Genomic DNA, 17,424 nt, shown 5'->3' on the forward strand with positions numbered 1-17,424 from the left:
TGATAATAACAACTTTTAAAAATAGCAATACTTATACACACTAAAACAGCCGTAGTCAAATGAAATTAAGGTTTCTATTTTTATAATACCTTAATATGCAACCTCAAACAATATCCTGCAAAATAAAAGTCAATAAGTATTTCAGTTATATTAAAAACATAAGCCAAATGTTCCTTATTATTATTTTTTAAATATTTTATTTATTTATTCATGAGAGACACACACAGAGAGAGAGAGAGAGAGAGAGGCAGAGACATAGGCAGAGGGAGAAGCAGGCTCCACGCAAGGAGCCTGATCTGGGACTCCAGATCACGCCCTGAGCCAAAGGTGGACGCTCAACTGCTGAGCCACCCAGGTGTCCCTAAATGATTCTTATTTAAAAACTCTCTGAAAGTTGCCACTGACAGTCAAATAGTTTTCCAGACTATTTTAAAAACTGTGAAGGACAATTTTAAGCAAAGAATCACCTGATTGCAGAACAATAATTAATTCATATACAAGGTATTTCCCTAAAAAGCCAAGAAATTTCTATTAAAGTGTCAAAATATAAATCAGATTGTAGAGAAAAAAAGCCAGTTTAAGCAAATGTCTATGGCAATACTGAAAACCTACTTTCATTAGGCAAAGGATGTAATTTAAAAATGCAGTGATGGGCTTTGGAAGGTCATCTAGCTCCTTGCAACTCAGGTGTGGTCCACAGACCACCAACATCGCAGTTGCTTCTTAAAAATAAAGACTCTCAAGCTCCAGCCCAAACCTACTGAATCAGAATCTTTTGTATCATAAAAATTTAAAAAGGTCTAGATCATTCTAGAAAATTCTTCAGCCTACCTAAAAATTTGTGTACCAATTCCAGTGACTTCTGATATTCTAACAATTAAAATGCAGAATATTCAAAGAATCAACAATTTACTTGTCATACTCAAAAACCATTTGCTTAATTACTTGAAGTCTCATATTCACATAGACTCCTGATTTAAAATTGTGGTGATAAAAGAATAAGGGTGTAGGAATAATCTTTTTTGTGAGATCTGGAAAGTATTAAATAAATGGATAAAATGGAAGTATTTACACTTCCTAGAAATTATTTTAAGTTTTTAAGCCCAAGGATTCTTTCTTAAATAGAATCTTGTTAGGAAGCCCAGTATAGTAAAAAATAAATGAAGGCCAGCTCTTTGTGGCAGAGGAGGCACCCAGCAGTAGCCAAGGCATCTCAACAGAACTACCTCAGAATATAGTTTGAAAAACTCTGATTTAAGGAAAGTATGTAAGAGTCTAAAAACAAACTGAAAATATAAAGTTTGCCATTCATCAAAGTCAGTCTAAGGATCACTATATAGAGACCTACTGTTTAATTTATTCTCTGGTGTTTTAAATTAATAAAATTACATAAATTAAGCATTTTTTTCTCACTAAAATTGATCTTTCTCCAAATTGTTCTAATTGGTGAAGCTACATTTATTTTTAAATTATTTTTAAAGATTTTATTTATTCATCCATGAGAGACAGAGAGAGAGAGAGAGAGAGAGAGAGAGACACACACACACAGGCAGAGGGAGAAGCAGACTCCATGTAGGAGCCTGACATGGGACTTGATCCCAGGTCTCCAAGATAACACCCTGGGCGGAAGGCAGTGCTACACTGGTGGGCCACCCAGGGATCCCCATGAAGCTATATTTTTTTTTAAAGATTGATTGATTGATTGATTCATTCATTCATTCATTCATTCATGAGAGACACACACAGAGAGAGGCAGAGACACAGGCAGAGGGAGAAGCAGGCTCTATGCAGAGAGCCTGACGTGGGACTCGATTCCAGGTCTCCCGGATCAGGGCCTGGGCTGAAGGCAGCGCTAAACCACTGAGCTAAACCTGGGCTGCCCTGAAGCTACATTTAATTCACAGGTGATCTTTAATTTTTTTTAGTTAATAGTATGCCTACCATACACAAGACATAATGGTAAGTTCCACAAGGGCATTAATAGATGAATGGACAAACCATTCTACTTATCACCCCAGGAGGGCGAAGACAGATATGGAATATAATAAGTGCCATAAAAGCACTATAGCTATGGAAGCAGAATAGTAATAAATACTATTTTTAAAGATTTTATTTATTTATTCATGAGAGACACAGAGAGACGCAGAGGCATGGGCAGAAGGAGAAGCAGGCTCTTCACGGGAGCCTGATGTGGGACTTGATCTCAGCACTCTGGGACCACAGATGTTCAACCACTGAGCCACCCAGGCATCCCTATGGAAGCATAATTAACTGAGGACTTTAGAAAAGGCTTCATGAAGGGTGACATCTAAAGCAGACTTTGAAAGTGTGTAGTATTTTGAAAGACAAAGATGGTGAAGTGGAGGAACTGGAGAAAATGGCATCGTAAGTGGAGGGCAGACATATACTGAAAAGCAGAAGATGAAGAGCACTGCGTATATTTGAAGAATAGCTTGAGGCAACTTGCAAGCTCTATAACAAAAATCATGAGTTGTTCATTTTACAGCAGTACAACCTACAGAACCGAAGTGTAAACACACATGTACAACATTGTAAGAACATTAAATACCTTTTTGAATGAATGAATCAATAAATAAATGAATGTAATCTAGTGTGGCTAGTATAAAAAGCATATGTAGAAGATAGCGGAAGATAGGGATGCCTGGGTGGCTCAGGAGTTGAGCATCTGCGTTTAGCTCAGGGAGTGATCCCAGAGTCCCAGGATCAAGTCCCACATCAGGTTCCCTTCAGGGAGGCTGCTTCTCCCTCTATATCTCTGCCTCTCTCTCTGTGTGTGTCTCTCATGAAGAGATAAATAAAATCTTAAAAAAAAAGAAGAAGAAAATAGTAGAAGATATGGCTGAAAAGGTATTTAGGACCATATTGAAGACAACAATAAATACCATATTAAGTATTCAAATATAACACTGTGAATGATGGTAAACTACCTGCATTAGAAATACTGATCTAACAGGGTACCTGGCTGGCTCAGTTGGTGGAGCATGTGACTCATGATCTCAAGGTTGTGAGTTCAAGCACCACACTGGGCATAGACATTACTTAAAAATAAAAATCTTTAAAAGAAAAGAAAAGAAAGAAATATTGGCCTCGTAGGATGGACTGGAGCAGAAAAGAGTTCCAATAGGGATACTACAATATTCAATTCAGTCTGTTGCAATAGTTTAGTCCAAGACATAAGTGACTAATAAAGCTGTGGCAGTAGAATCAAATACAAAGATGAATATGAAAGATCAGAAGAATCTTTTTTTTTTTTTTTTTTTTACTTTACTTTAGGTGGTCAAAGTAGAGCAAGAAATAAATTATATTATAGAAGTAAAATCTTTTGGACTTTATAGCAAGTTCTATATAGCGGGAGTGGGAAGGCAAAAGTTAAGGAAATCCCAAAGGCTGGCAAAAATGTAGAGTAGGAAATCTCTTTTGCACTGCTGGTATAAACTGGTATGATCCTATAGAAAAAATTAAGCAATACACAGTAAATCAGAGCTGTATATAATCTATAACACAGCAGTTCCACTTCTACATATATAACCCAGAAAAATTCTCATATATATGGGTAAGGAGACATATACAAAAATGTAAGTTGCATTGCTATTTTTATAATGAAACATTGGAAAATGAATAAATTAAAAGATTGTGGAATGTTTACATAATAAAATAGCACACAGTAGTTAAATGACCTAAAGCTACACATATTAACACAGATATAGATCTTTAATATATAAACACAACAACTTGAGGGAAGGAAAGGTTTTGTTTATTTACTTCTATTTATAATTTTATTTACAACAAGACAATCCTAAATAAACCGGTTAAGAAAGGAGAAGATGGATACGTCTTATGAATATCAATGAAACAAGTCTTTAGAGGACAAAGAAAAGGAAAAAAGTGAAAAAAAAAAACATGAATAAACTCTTAGGTTTAATGTGGAGGTGAAAAAGATTTTTGTTTTTACTAGGACATTTATTTTATAACTGGAAGTTTGTACCTTTTGACCACCTTCACCCATTTTGCCCACCCCCACCTCTGGCAAATACCAATTTGCTTTGTATCTATAAATTCAATTTGTGTGTGTGTGTGTGTGTGTGTGTGTGTGTGTGTGTTGAGGTTTTGTTACTTGTCTTTTGTTTTAGATTCCATATATAAATGAGATCATATGATATGGGTTTTTCTGTCTCACTTATTTCACTTAACACAATGCACTCAGGGTCTATCTCTGTTGTTACAAATGGCAGGCTAGCCTTCTTTTTATGTCTGGATAATATTCCATTTTATATAAATACTATATTTTCTTTACCCATTCATCAATTAATGGACAGTTGGGTTATTTCCATGTCTTGGCTATTGTAAATGCTGCTGCAATGAACATGAGGTTGTGAGGTAAAGCTTTCTCAGAGATGGGTGGAAAAGTAAAAGAAGAAACAGAATATTTTTAACTTTTAATTTTGAAATAACTATATATTATATAAGGTTGCAAAAACAGTACAGTGAGGTCTCATTTATTCCTTACCCAGTCTCTACCAATGGTTATAATTTATGTAACTGTAGTGAAGTATCAAAACCAGGAAACTAACTACAATGTATATATACAGTTCCATCATCTTATATGCGTAGATTCATGTAAGCAACACTGCAGTCAAGATACAGAGCTATTCTATCACCACAAAGATCTCTCTCATGCCACTCCTTTACAGTCACACCCAAACTCCTATCCTCCCCAATCCCTAAAACCTGGTAACAACTAATCTGTTCTTGATCTCTATAATTTTGTCTTTTTTTTTTTAAGATCATTTTATTTATTTGCTCATGAGAGAGACACAGAGAGAGAGAGAGAGAGAGAGAGAGAGAGGCAGAGACACAGGCAGAGGGAGAAGCAGGCTCCATGCTGGGAGCCCCATGTGGGACTTGATCCCGGGACTCCAGGATCATGCCCTGGGCCAAAGGCAGGCACTAAACCACTGAGCCACCCAGGGATCCCCTACTTTTGTCTTTAAATAAATGAAATCATAGTGAATTTTGAGATTGGCTTTTTTCCCTCAACCTAATGCCCTTGAGATCTATCCAACTGTTACATATATCAATAACTGAAACCTTTTTATTGCTGAGTAGCATTGCACAAAAAGGTCACACCATCCTGTATTTAGCCATTCACCCACTACAAGACATTTTGGTTATTTCCAAATTTGGCTGTTACAAATAAAGCTGCTATGGACAAATATGTACATTTTGCTAGGATGGATGCTCAGGAGTGTGGGGTTTGGTCATATAGAAAGGGTATGTTTAGTTTGGGTTTTTTTTTTGAGAAACTGCCAAACTCTTTCCCAGAGTAGTTGTACCATTTTATATTCCCAAAAGAAAAGTATAAAAATCCCATTTCTCCACATACTTGCCAGCATTTGATATATGTCATTATCTTTTATTTTGGGTATTCTGATGCATGAGTAGCAATAGCTCATTTTTGCATTTCCCTGATGGCTAGTGACATGGAACATCTTTACATATACTCAACTGATATTTAAACATTCTCTCTCTTTTTTTAAAAGATTTTATTTATTTATTCATGAGAGATACAGAGAGAGGCAGAGACATATGCAGAAGGAAAAATAGGCTCCCCGTGGTGAGCCTGATGGGACTCGATCTCAGGACCCCATGATCACAACCTGAGCAGAAGGCAGATACTCAACCACTGAGACACCCAGGCATCCCTATATATTCTCTTTGGTGAAATGTTCTTTCATCTCTCTTGCCCATTTTCTAATTGGACTGTTGGCATTTTTTTAGTTTGAGAGTTTTTTTTACCCGAGATATAAGTGCTTTGTCAGATATAAGGTTTTCAAATATTTTCTCCTACTAGGTAGCTTGTATTTTCATCATCTTCATGGAGTCTTTTGCAAAATGAAAGGTTTTAATTTTTATAAAGCCCAATTTACTGATCTGCACTGATATTTTCTTTCACGGATTATGCTTTTTGTGTCATGTATAAGAACTCTTTCAAGTTTGGTCCCACAGATTTTCCCTTATGTTTCCTTCTAAAAGTTTTATATATTTAATTTTACAATCCAAACCAATTTTAAGCTAGAGAAAGGAGAAATTGATAAATCTATTTATCAGAAGGTCTTCAACTATTTAGTAGAGTTAATTTCAATATTTATTTGGTATCCACTTAAAGTATAAGCACCTAAGATAGATACAAGGCATAGAATCGAGAGAGTGGATAAAACACAGATTTTTATTTTATTCTTTTAAGTGCTTGGACAGAATTATACATCAGTGCACCTGATTTAGCCAGGAAGAACTTAAGAGTATTATTAGGTGGAAGGAGGAAAAAGAGTATTCTTGGGGAAAATAACATCTGTTCTAAACCTTTAAAAGTAGAAAAATTAGGCTACTCACAGAAGGGAGGTTGTGCCAGGAAGAGATAATAGACTGAACAAAAAGGCAAAAGAATATATACTTACTGTGTGCTTAAGGAAATATACATGGCCTTATAGTTAGAAAGTCCTAAGTGTGGGGAGATTTAGGACAAATTTTGGGTGTAGGCAAGAGACAGATTATGGAACATTTCACATGCCATGCAAATGAAATTAAATTTTCTTCTGTGTGAAAAAAAATTATTCTGTGATGGGAAGCTAGTAAATTATTTTAAGTAGGTGAATAATCTAGTTAGATTTGTGATGTCAATTAAATTGTCACTGAGAGGATGATGAATTTGGACACAGCAAGACTAGGGGCAGAGCCACCAGTTGGGAGGCTACAGTGACAGCCCAAGTAAGGCATGATGCAAACCTACATAAAGATTTAGGCATTATGAATAGAAAAGAAAGGATGGATTTGAGAAATATTTAAAGAAAAAAAAAGACATGTAGTCTTAACTGAAAAAGCAGGCAGGGAAAGGTGTTGGCTTAAAGTGAATAGAGAAGCTATGAAATAGCACTTGAAGAAAATCCTTTTATTAATCTTTAGTTAACCTATAGTATTGGATAACACAGTATTTACCACAGTAAAGAAAAACACTAGTCCCATAAGAGGCTCTTTGAAGGAAGAGTCGAGCAAGTTAGAGATTCACAAAACTTAATTAGCACATTAAAAGATACACACAACAGTTGTTGTTAAACAAATTTTGTCATTTTGTTTAACATTAACCCTATATTTCCTAAACTTATCTGACCATGGGATTTTTTTTTTTCATGCAATACTCACTCCATGCAACCAATGCTCTAATGAGACTACTTTGGGGACTACCAGTTTAGCAACAATGTGGGCTTTGGTTAAGCTTAGAACATAATTTTTTTTTTTTTTAAATCTTGTCTTAAAAGAAAAGAACTAAGTCTTAAATGTAAGTTTATGTGAATTTCTACAACTTCATTTACTACGACTCTCCATTGCTCATACCACTTCAGTCATCATGGTTTCCTTATTTTTCTTCAAATATGCCAAGCATAGTCTTCCTCAATGTCTTTGCATTTACTGCCTTCCTTGGGATAGTCCTCACTCAGATATACACAAGACTTGCTCTTCCCATTTTCTTAAGTTCTCTGTTAAAATGTCATTTTATTAAACAGACCTTCACTGACCACTCTGTAACAAATACTAATTCCACAACCCTTGCACTCATAACCCTTAATTTGCTTTATTTCTCTTCAGTGTTCATTGCCATCTAACATATTAAGATTTTATTTATTTCTTCATGAGAAATACACACAGAGAGAGGCAGAGACACAGGCAGAGGGAGAAGCAGGCTCCATGCAGGGAGCCTGATGTGGGACTTCTGGGATTCCAGGATCATGCCCTGAGCCAAAGGCAGGCAAACACTGAGCCATCCAGGTGTCCCGCCATCTAACATATTAAATATCAATTTATTAAGTATTCTCCCTTTTGCTCACAGGCTGTAAGCCCCATGAGTGCAAAGTCTGTTTTGTTAGTGAACAAAACTTGTATATACTAAGCTCAATTAGTTGTTCAATAATTTAATAACCATCACTTCTATCTGATGTTATTTACTTCATATTCAGGTAAATAAAGGGGGGCACCTGCCTGGCTCAGTCAGTAGAGCATGTGACTCGATATCAAGGTTGTGAGTTCAAGCCCCATGTTATTTTTAAAAAATTGTAATAGTAGGGGCACCTGGGTGGCTCAGTGGGTTAAGTGTCTGCCTTCAGCTCTGGTCATGATCTCAGGCTCCTGGGATCCAGCCCCACCTCAGGCCTCGCACTCAGTGGGGAGTCTGCTTCTCCTTCTCCCTCAGCCGCCCTCCACTGCTCGTGCTTGCTCTCTTTCTTGAATAAATAAAATATTTTAAAAATAGTAATAAATAAAATAATAAAGTAGGTAATTGATGAAATAGCTACATATCAACATAACCATTAAAGGAATAGTATTCTCCTTTATGATGTTAACAATTAATATTTATCATGCCCATATTCTATCTATTAAGGTCTGACCAGTTTTATCCAAATAAAACTTACAAACAAACAAAATCAAAAACTTACTCCAAGATTCTGGAAGGTTTCAGCACTAACCTTTCAAATTTTTCTCCTAATCAATAAAATTGATAAAATTGTAAAATTGCTGGATAATTTTATCTTTAGAAAATGCACAGGAATTACTGTTAAATTTCTCTTGAACTATGTTTCTTTAGATACTGGCTTACAAAAAGACTACAACTAGAAGCGCTGAATGTAGTAACCTTGACCCTCTAAAGCAAAGGATCCTTTTCTTCTGTGATGTACAGGGATTCCTTCCTATAACCTTAGCAATTGTCAAATGCATTAGTAGGTTTAGGTGTGTAATGCTTCCACTTCCAATTTGAATCATGTTACACCTTATTTAACAGAAGTCAGCTGGTCAACCGAACATACTCTATGTGAAAATATACTCTCATGATGGAGACATATTCCACTAAAAACGAGAAGAAATTCTCACAGACACATGCAACAATTTTTCAAAATATCTCACTATAAAACCCTTCAAATAGTTGAATATTTAATATAATATATTCTAATATGAAATGCAACATTTCTAAATAAATAGACTTTTAAAAATACTCAAATAAGTCAACACAAAATATATACTTAAATTGGTTCTGATTTAAACAAAATATTATTTAAATATGTTTTTATTAAGGACTAAGAAGAAAGTTCATGCATATATAACTTTATAACTCAGGCATAAACTCTCCATTCAACAAAAATTTTTCTAAACTGTAATCTAATGGTAACAGACTAAAATAACTTGAATTCTTTTCAATAAAAATATGTGCAATTGAATATTAAATAAAAGTCTCTAAAATTATCTACCCTTATGCAGCTGTTATAAGTAGGTATGTGTTGTGGTGTTCTAAGTTTTATTCAAAGAGAATAGTTTCCTTTACCTTTATAACTAAATGTATTTTATATGTGTAACAAGAAATAATCTAACAGTTACCTAGTGTTTTTCAGGAACTAATTTGTTTACCTTGGTTAAAATCACAGTCTCTGAGACTCGGTTGCTTAATCTGTAAAATGAGAGTTTGCCTAGGATTTCTAATATACTTCCTAGCTTTAGTATTCTCTGATTCTATAAAATTAATTTTTCCCAGTTAAACTCTATTGTTTTCACTCTTGTAAAATAACTGAGAAATATTTTTGATACAAGAAATCCATGTTTCCTTAAAAGCTTACTTCTTTAAAAACCAGATAATAAAACATATTTATGTCTCTCTATAATTAAACACCGCAATTTGTACTGAAATATGATAAGTACTGTTTATCTACTTTGGGTGAATAAAAGCTGAGGACAATTTATTAGAGCATAAGAAAGACTCCCGAATACTAGAAGGTCACAGCCTGTGTGCTGAGCTGCTAGCAAAACATCTATGATGCTCCAAAGCTGCCATTTTTCTTCCTTGACAAAGACTCCATCTGCCACTGAGCCATTTACAGCCTCCAAGTCAGAATATCAATGATTTCCAACCATTCTGCAAGCCTGCTTTCACCTTGATATCACCTCTGTAAGCCATCTAAAGCAAATGATACATATATCCCCAACTATAAGCATGAAGCCCATGCTTTATTCACATGATAGGTATTTAAGCTTCCCACTAATGTACCATTTTATTTATGCTGAGTTGAAAAGAATTTTAAAGTATATATATCTGCTGTAATTCTTGTTGCTTTACTTACATGCATTAAATCAAATATATTCATAAAACTTTAAAACTGAAAAGACTGTACTACGTAGTGTTCAGTAATGGCTCAGTAACTAAGACAACAAAACAACATATTTATTACCCTTAATACAATTTGCTAGAAAATTACTTCGTATAAAACAGTTTCTTAGAAATTGGAAACATTAAAGCAATGAAGAAATGTTGATAAAATTTCTAGTTTTGTACTTAAATCAATGTTCTTAATATTATAAAAAGTGAAACCCATCTACCTAGCAATAAAAGAGAGGCAGAGAATTTTTCAATTATATCTTGTTTTTTTCCTACAATTTTTTGTTTGTTAAACATATCAGAAATAGATGCAAACTTCCAAGTACTATGAAAAACTCTACTTCCATTTTTAAATAAAAGCAATATAATCCTTGGTCATTAATATTCATAAAAATGGAAATAATAACCTTATTTAAAATATTAATTTTATCTGAAAGTAATTCTCCATAAAATAAAGATTCAGTTACGGCCTATTATATGCAAAACATTAAGGGGACTACAAAAAGGTTTAAAACAAGATTCTTGGCCTCAAGTAGAGAAAATTACACATGAACTCATGAAAAAGTACCTAAAAAGACAAGGCACTTTATAGTTGCAGGAAGACTGTTACACAGGAAGGAATTCTGGATTACAGGTTAGGAGACTGAAGTCTAATTATATCTACTCTGAACCCTCCAAATGCTTATGTTAGCCATTTAAATTTAACTCTAGGAAAATTTTTTACTCAACTATAAAGGGAGGTGACTAGAATAGGTGACATCTAAAGTCTCTTCTTGCTGTATCACTTTATTACACGATACCATGAGTCTAGATGTCTGATGATTACAGAAACTAACTGACCCTAGATTTTAAGTGCCACCTCATTCAGGTAGATATGGCCTGTATTAAAAAGGAAACAAGTTTTGGGTTTGGTCTTAAAGGTAGTTCAACATTTGAATATATACGCAGAGGTAGAAAAAGAATCTTCCCCCCAAAAGGAATAGCATAAATAAAGGCGTGGAAAAAGAAATCGTGACTTCATAAATTACTGTGGCAATGTTGTCCACAATGTGTGAGAAGAGGAGACATGATACTAGAGACCGAGAAACTAGAGAAACATCTAAACGTGATCTACTAGGTTGATGGTGGGAATGAAAGGAAAACAAAGAAGGCAAAAGGATGCAAAGGATGCAAAAGATAATGAAGCCAGAGTACAGACACTTTTAAGTTTTGATCTAGAGCCAGAGGAAGGAGAGCGACCCAACATGATACCAGGATTCATATACTGATGTGGGAAATGGTGATACTATTAACAGAAAGAGGCTTGAAATGTGATCCTCTTTCTAAAATAACATGAAAAAAATAGAATACATTAAAAAGAAATAAAGCCATCTAATTTAAAGAAAAAGAACACTGAACTGGGAATTCAACACCAATGCTGGACTCTGCCATGAAGTGGCTGTATAACATAGAGTCAGTAGCTCTAAGGTTTGGTTTTGGAAAATGAAAGTACTAGACTTAACATGATTTTGAGATTCTTTTTAGTTTTATATACATAGCATGCATCTTAATTTCTGAACTGGAACTTGTAGAGGCAAGCAATCTTTTGAAATAATCTTAATCCTGACTGATAGAAGATTTAATATTTTTGTACATATGAAAGTTAAGAAATACAAAGTACTGCATCCAAAAATAATACGTATGGTTATTTTTACCTAACAAGTACAATCTCAAACACAACCGCTGCAAAACTAAAGGCAGAAGAAGCAATTTCAGAATTAACCCTCCATTTCTGATCCTGCATTAATCATTAGCTAATTCATTAAATACCTATTATTAGGAACTAAGGGAAAGGCAAAAGAAGATACGGTTTCCATGTTTAAACATACAATAACTTTATTAGTGAGATAAAATGAACATACATGAAATAATAAAAAATTGCCTTTTGATGTAGACTAATCCACATATCAAAAAATTCATTCCTTAACATCAATTCATATTTGATAATACACTGAAGCATAAACTGAAAATGTAATGGATTTGAAATTTGGTTAAAGGAGAAAATATTTTTAGAGTGTTTCCTTTAACAAGAGAGGCCATAATCAATTAAAAATTTTATTCATATTTCATAGTTATTTTTGCAAATGATTATTTTTAATTTTAAGAAAAACTTTATATTTATTATGATGTCATGATTCAAAATATATGGAGGATTTACAAAGTGTGTTCCTAAAAGGACATGTCAAACAAAAAAAAGAAGACAAGTTTTTCTTTAAACATTAAATTACAATCTAAGTCATATTCTAAAATGCCTAAACTAATTTTAAAATTAACAATTTTAATTTTTTCAGGAAAGCAGTTAAATCTAACAAATATACAAAAGAGGGAAGTTAACTTTTAGTAACTTGACTCATTTCTTCCATTAAGTAAATAACTAAACCTCATTATTAAAGCTTATTATTCCTTTTTTTTTTTTAAAGTTTCATTTATTCAAGTAATCTCTACACCCAACGTAGGACTCGAAATCACAACCTCAGGATCCAGAGTCCCATGCTCCTCCAATTGAGCTGGACACGGCACCCCAGAGCTTATTACTCTTAATTCTCAAAACTTACCATTATAGTCAACTGAAGATATAATTGGCAGGTACTGCACATATTAGAATATGATAAATTTTTATTCTTTGGGAAAATACTTCCTTGTTCTCACAGACTTTGATTTCCAAAATGACTTCTCTAAAAATACACCTTTATTTTACTTGAAGAGTATGGAGACTAAAAATAAACTTTCTTTTAATTTACCTAATAAGTCCAATATTCGGTATGCAAAAATGACCACCATACAATGCTTAAAATAAGACAAAGAAAACTGGGTTAAGAATAGAGTGATTCCTATAAAAATGCAAGTATAACTTCAGATAATAATGAACCTAGTTCTCTTCAAAGATATGAACACTGTTTTCATTATTAACATTTAACTAAAATAAATCAATTCTTTTTCCACCTCTCCAAGTAAAACTCATAGTAAGAAGCAGCCAAGAATTATTGCAATTGTCCAATAGATTCTTTAGTAAAGGCTGATCATACCTTTGTAGCAAAGGTATAAATGAGTTACTGCTGCTATAGTGATTTGACAATGCTTTGGCCCCAAGCTTCATATATTAAATAGCACTGTAGAAAAGAACAACTAATATAAAGTAACTGGCTCACAGTGTAGGCAAAATCATATATAGATTTGTTGACCACATGAACAAATAACTACACATACACATTAAAAATATACTGGATCCAAAAAAATATATACTGGATCCAACAAGTACTTACTATAAACGAGTCTGAGGGTTTAAGTTCTAACACTGTGAACAGACATATGTGAATAAAGCAGTTTTGTCCACAAAGAGCTTACAACTTAACTGAATACAATAAGTTGAAACCTCTCAAGGAGTTTCAGAAATTGTTTCAAATTGTTTGTATTTTTAAATGAGGTGATAGCATGTTTAAATATCTTTTTATAATAAAAATAAAATAACAAAAATCAATTAACAATAGAATAAATACAATAAGTAATATGACAACATAAAATAATAATAAAATAACATAATGTAGTAAGCAAAAACGAATAGGCTGAAAAACTCATATGTATATCATGTGTGGTAGTAAGTGACAATCAGATGAGTGCTTATGATATGCAATCCCTATATTACCCAGCTGAACACTGATATAGTTGCTATGACGGTTCTGATGCTTTTTTTTTTTTTTTAACCTTCTTTTGTTAAAGAACAGAAGCATGATGTGTATTAGTAGGGAAATGAGCCAATGAGGACATAAAGTGATAATTTAGCAAAAAAATATATCATATAACCCCACTTACATTAGGTATTTGGAGTAGTCAAATTCACAAAAACAGCAAGCAGAATGGTGGTAGCCAAGGAATGGAGGAAGAAGGGAAATGGAAACTTGTTTAATGGGTATAGAGTTTCAGTTCTGCAAAATGAAAAAGTTCTGGAAACTGGTTGCACAATGTGAATATATTTAACATTACTGAACTGTACAATTAGAAATGTTAGCATGGCAAATTCCACGTTTAAAAAAATGCCTTTAGGTGCTTATGCAGAGATGCCTGGCCTTGGAAGTTGATAAACTATGTCTTGGGTGACTGGGTGGTTCATTTGGTTAAGTGGCTGCCTTAGGCTTATATTGGGATCCCAGGGTCCTGGGATTAAGCTCCCTGCTCAGCAGGGAATCTGTTTTCCCTCTCCCTCTGCCCCTCTGCCAGTTTGTGCTCTCTTGTATGTGCACTCTCTCAAATAAATAAATAAAATCTTTTTTAAAAAAGTATGTTTTATGTAATTAAAACTATAATAAAATTGTGTCCCTTGCAAAATAGAAAAAAAGCATCTCTTTATATATTAAAAAATTATCAAAGATTATTTAAAGGAGGATATTATATTTTTTAACGTACCAATCAAATATATAAAATTTTTACTGAAAATTAACTTACTAAATGTTATACAAAAATTGGTTAGAGATTATATTTCCTAAAGAACTCCATATGATTATACATTACTAGAAAAAAGATTATACATTACTAGAAAAAAGGTTTAGGATTTAAAAAAATATATAAGCAAACAAATTACAAACAACAACTAGATGCAACAATATAAAGTGTAATAAGGGCAGCCCAGGTGGCTCAGGGGTTTAGCGCCGCCTTCAGCCTAGGGCGTGATCCTGGAGACCCAGGATCGAGTCCCACGTCGGGCTCCCTGCATGGAGCCTGCTTCTCCCTCTGCCTGTGTCTCTGCCTCTCTCTCTCTCTCTCAATGTCTCTCATGAATAAATAAATAAAATCTTAAAAAAAAAAAAAAAGAAATGTAACATTTTAAAGTTAGCACAGTGAAAGAACTGATGTTTTACTCAATTTGGGAATGTAAGAAAAAGCTTACTGGAGAAGGCAATTAAATTTTAAGAATAAATAGATAGTTTAACATAAGAAAGTCAACTGATATATTACATTAGTAGAATGAAGGGGGGGAATCACATTAGTATCTCAACTGACACAGAAGTAATATTTGACCAAATCCACCACTCTTTCATAATAAAAAAAATTCAGAAAACTAAAAATATAGGGGAACTTCCTCAACATGAAAGTGGAATTCTGAAAAACCCACAGCCAACATCAAACTAAATGGTGAAAGACTAAAAACTTTCCTCCTAAGTGCAGGAAGAAGACAAGAAGAACTGCTTTCACCACTGGTAGTTCTAGCCAGAGAAATTAGGTAAGGAAAGGAAAAAAAAGAAAAGAAAAGGAGAAAAAGAGGTGGAGAGAGAGAGAGAAAAAAGAAAATGAAAGAGAAAGAAAAAGAGAGGGACACAGGGAGGGAGGGAGAGTGAGGGAGGAGGAGGGAAAGACGAAGAAAGGAAGGAAGGGACATCCAAATTGGAAAGTAAAACTATCTCCATTTGCAGATGACATGATCCAAAAGATAGAAAATTCCAAAGATCAAAAAGAAAAAAAAGAAAGGAAAAAAAAAAAAAGCCCTGACTAGCACTAATAAACAAATTCAGCAAAGCTGCAGAGTACAAGATGAACATACATGCACACACACACACACAAAATCAGCTGTGTTCTATACACCAACAATGAACAATCCAAAAAAAGGAAATTAAGAAAACAATTTCACTTACAATAGCATCTAAGAGAACAAAATACCAATGAATAAACTAAACCAAGGAGGTGAAAGACCTATACACTGAAAACTACAAAGCACTGCTAAAAAACATTAAATATGACCTCAATAAATGTTACAACATCCAACGCTCTTGAATTTTAAGACTTAGTAGTTTTAAGATGGTAACACTACCCAAAGTGGTGTACAGATTCACTCAAAATTCCAACACCTTGGGACGCCTAGGTGCCTCAGCGGTTGAGCATCTTTTGGCTCAGAGTGTGATCCCGGAGTCCCAGGATCGAGTCCCACATCAGGCTTCCTGCATGCAACGTTCTTCTCCCTCTGCCTATGTCTCTGCTTCTCTCTCTCTTTCTCTCTCTCTCTGTGTCTCTCATGAATATATAAATAAAATCTTAAAAAAAAATTCCAACAGCTTTTTTTTTACAGAAATAGAAAATCCTCAAATTTATGTGGAATTACCAGTGGCCCCGAATAAACAAAATAATATTTAAAAAGAAGAACACAGTTAGAGGACTCAGGCTTCCCAATTTCAAAACTTACTACAAAGCTACAGCAATCAAGACTGTGTGGCACTGGTGTGAGAGCAAACATACAGACCCACTGGCCCAGAATTAATAGCACAGAAATTAAACATACACATCCATGGCCAACTGAGTTTTGACAAGAACACCAACACCATTCATTCAGTGGGAGAAAGAAGAGTTTCTTCAACAAATGGTTCTGGGGAAATTGGATATCTATATGCAAAAGAATTAAGTTGGACCCCTACCTTGTAATGTATCTGAAAATTAATTCAAAATGCATTGGGGTAGGCAGCCCCGGTGTCGCAGCGATTTAGCACTGACTGCAGCCTGGGGTGTGATCCTGGAGACCCGGGTTCGAGTCCCACGGCGGGCTTCCTGTAGGGGGCCTGCTTCTCCCTCTGCCTGTGTCTCTGCCTGTGTCTCTGCCTCTCTCTCTCTCTCTGTGTGTGTCTCTATGAATAAATAAACAAAATCTTTAAAAAAAAAAATTCATTGGGGCACCTGGCCGGCTCAGTCGATAGAGCATGAGACTCTTGATCTCAGAGTTGTGAGTTTGAGCCCCATGCTGGGTGTAGAGATTCCTCAAAAATAAAATCTTGAAAAAATGTATCAAAATCTAAACATAAATGAATTAATAGAACTCTTAGAAGAAATATAGTGCTAAATCTTCATGACCTTGGATTTGGCAATGGATTCTTAAATATGATACCAAAAGCACAAGCAACAAAGAAAAAAATAGATCAACTGGATTTCAAAGGATTAAAATTTGGGAGAATCAAAAGTATTATTAAGAATGTAAAAAGACGGGATCCCTGGGTGGCGCAGTGGTTTAGCGCCTGCCTTTGGCCCAGGGCGCGATCCTGGAGACCCGGGATCGAATCCCACGTCGGGCTCCCGGTGCATGGAGCCTGCTTCTCCCTCTGCCTATGTCTCTGCCTCTCTCTCTCTCTCTCTGTGTGACTATCATAAATAAATAAAAATTAAAAAAAAAAAAAAAAAAAAAAAAAAGAATGTAAAAA

The 17,424-nt window shown here is 34.4% G+C and overlaps 1 protein-coding gene across 17 annotated transcripts in view; it reads right to left on the minus strand.

The window, feature by feature from the left end:
* BAZ2B (bromodomain adjacent to zinc finger domain 2B) overlaps nt 1-17,424 on the minus strand; it is a 293,190-nt gene that overhangs the window by 182,064 nt on the left and 93,702 nt on the right. Inside the window, exon 1 of one of the 17 annotated variants that reach the window (XM_038584602.1) lies at nt 14,063-14,081. The exons of the other annotated variants lie outside the window; for them this stretch is intronic. The gene's annotated coding sequence lies outside the window, so the exon portion shown is untranslated. Of the gene's footprint in view, nt 1-14,062; nt 14,082-17,424 lie in introns of those variants that run through there. 17 annotated transcript variants of the gene reach the window in all.

This window comes from Canis lupus, chromosome 36 (assembly GCF_011100685.1).
Source record: "Canis lupus familiaris isolate Mischka breed German Shepherd chromosome 36, alternate assembly UU_Cfam_GSD_1.0, whole genome shotgun sequence".
Taxonomy (NCBI): Eukaryota; Metazoa; Chordata; class Mammalia; order Carnivora; family Canidae; genus Canis; species Canis lupus.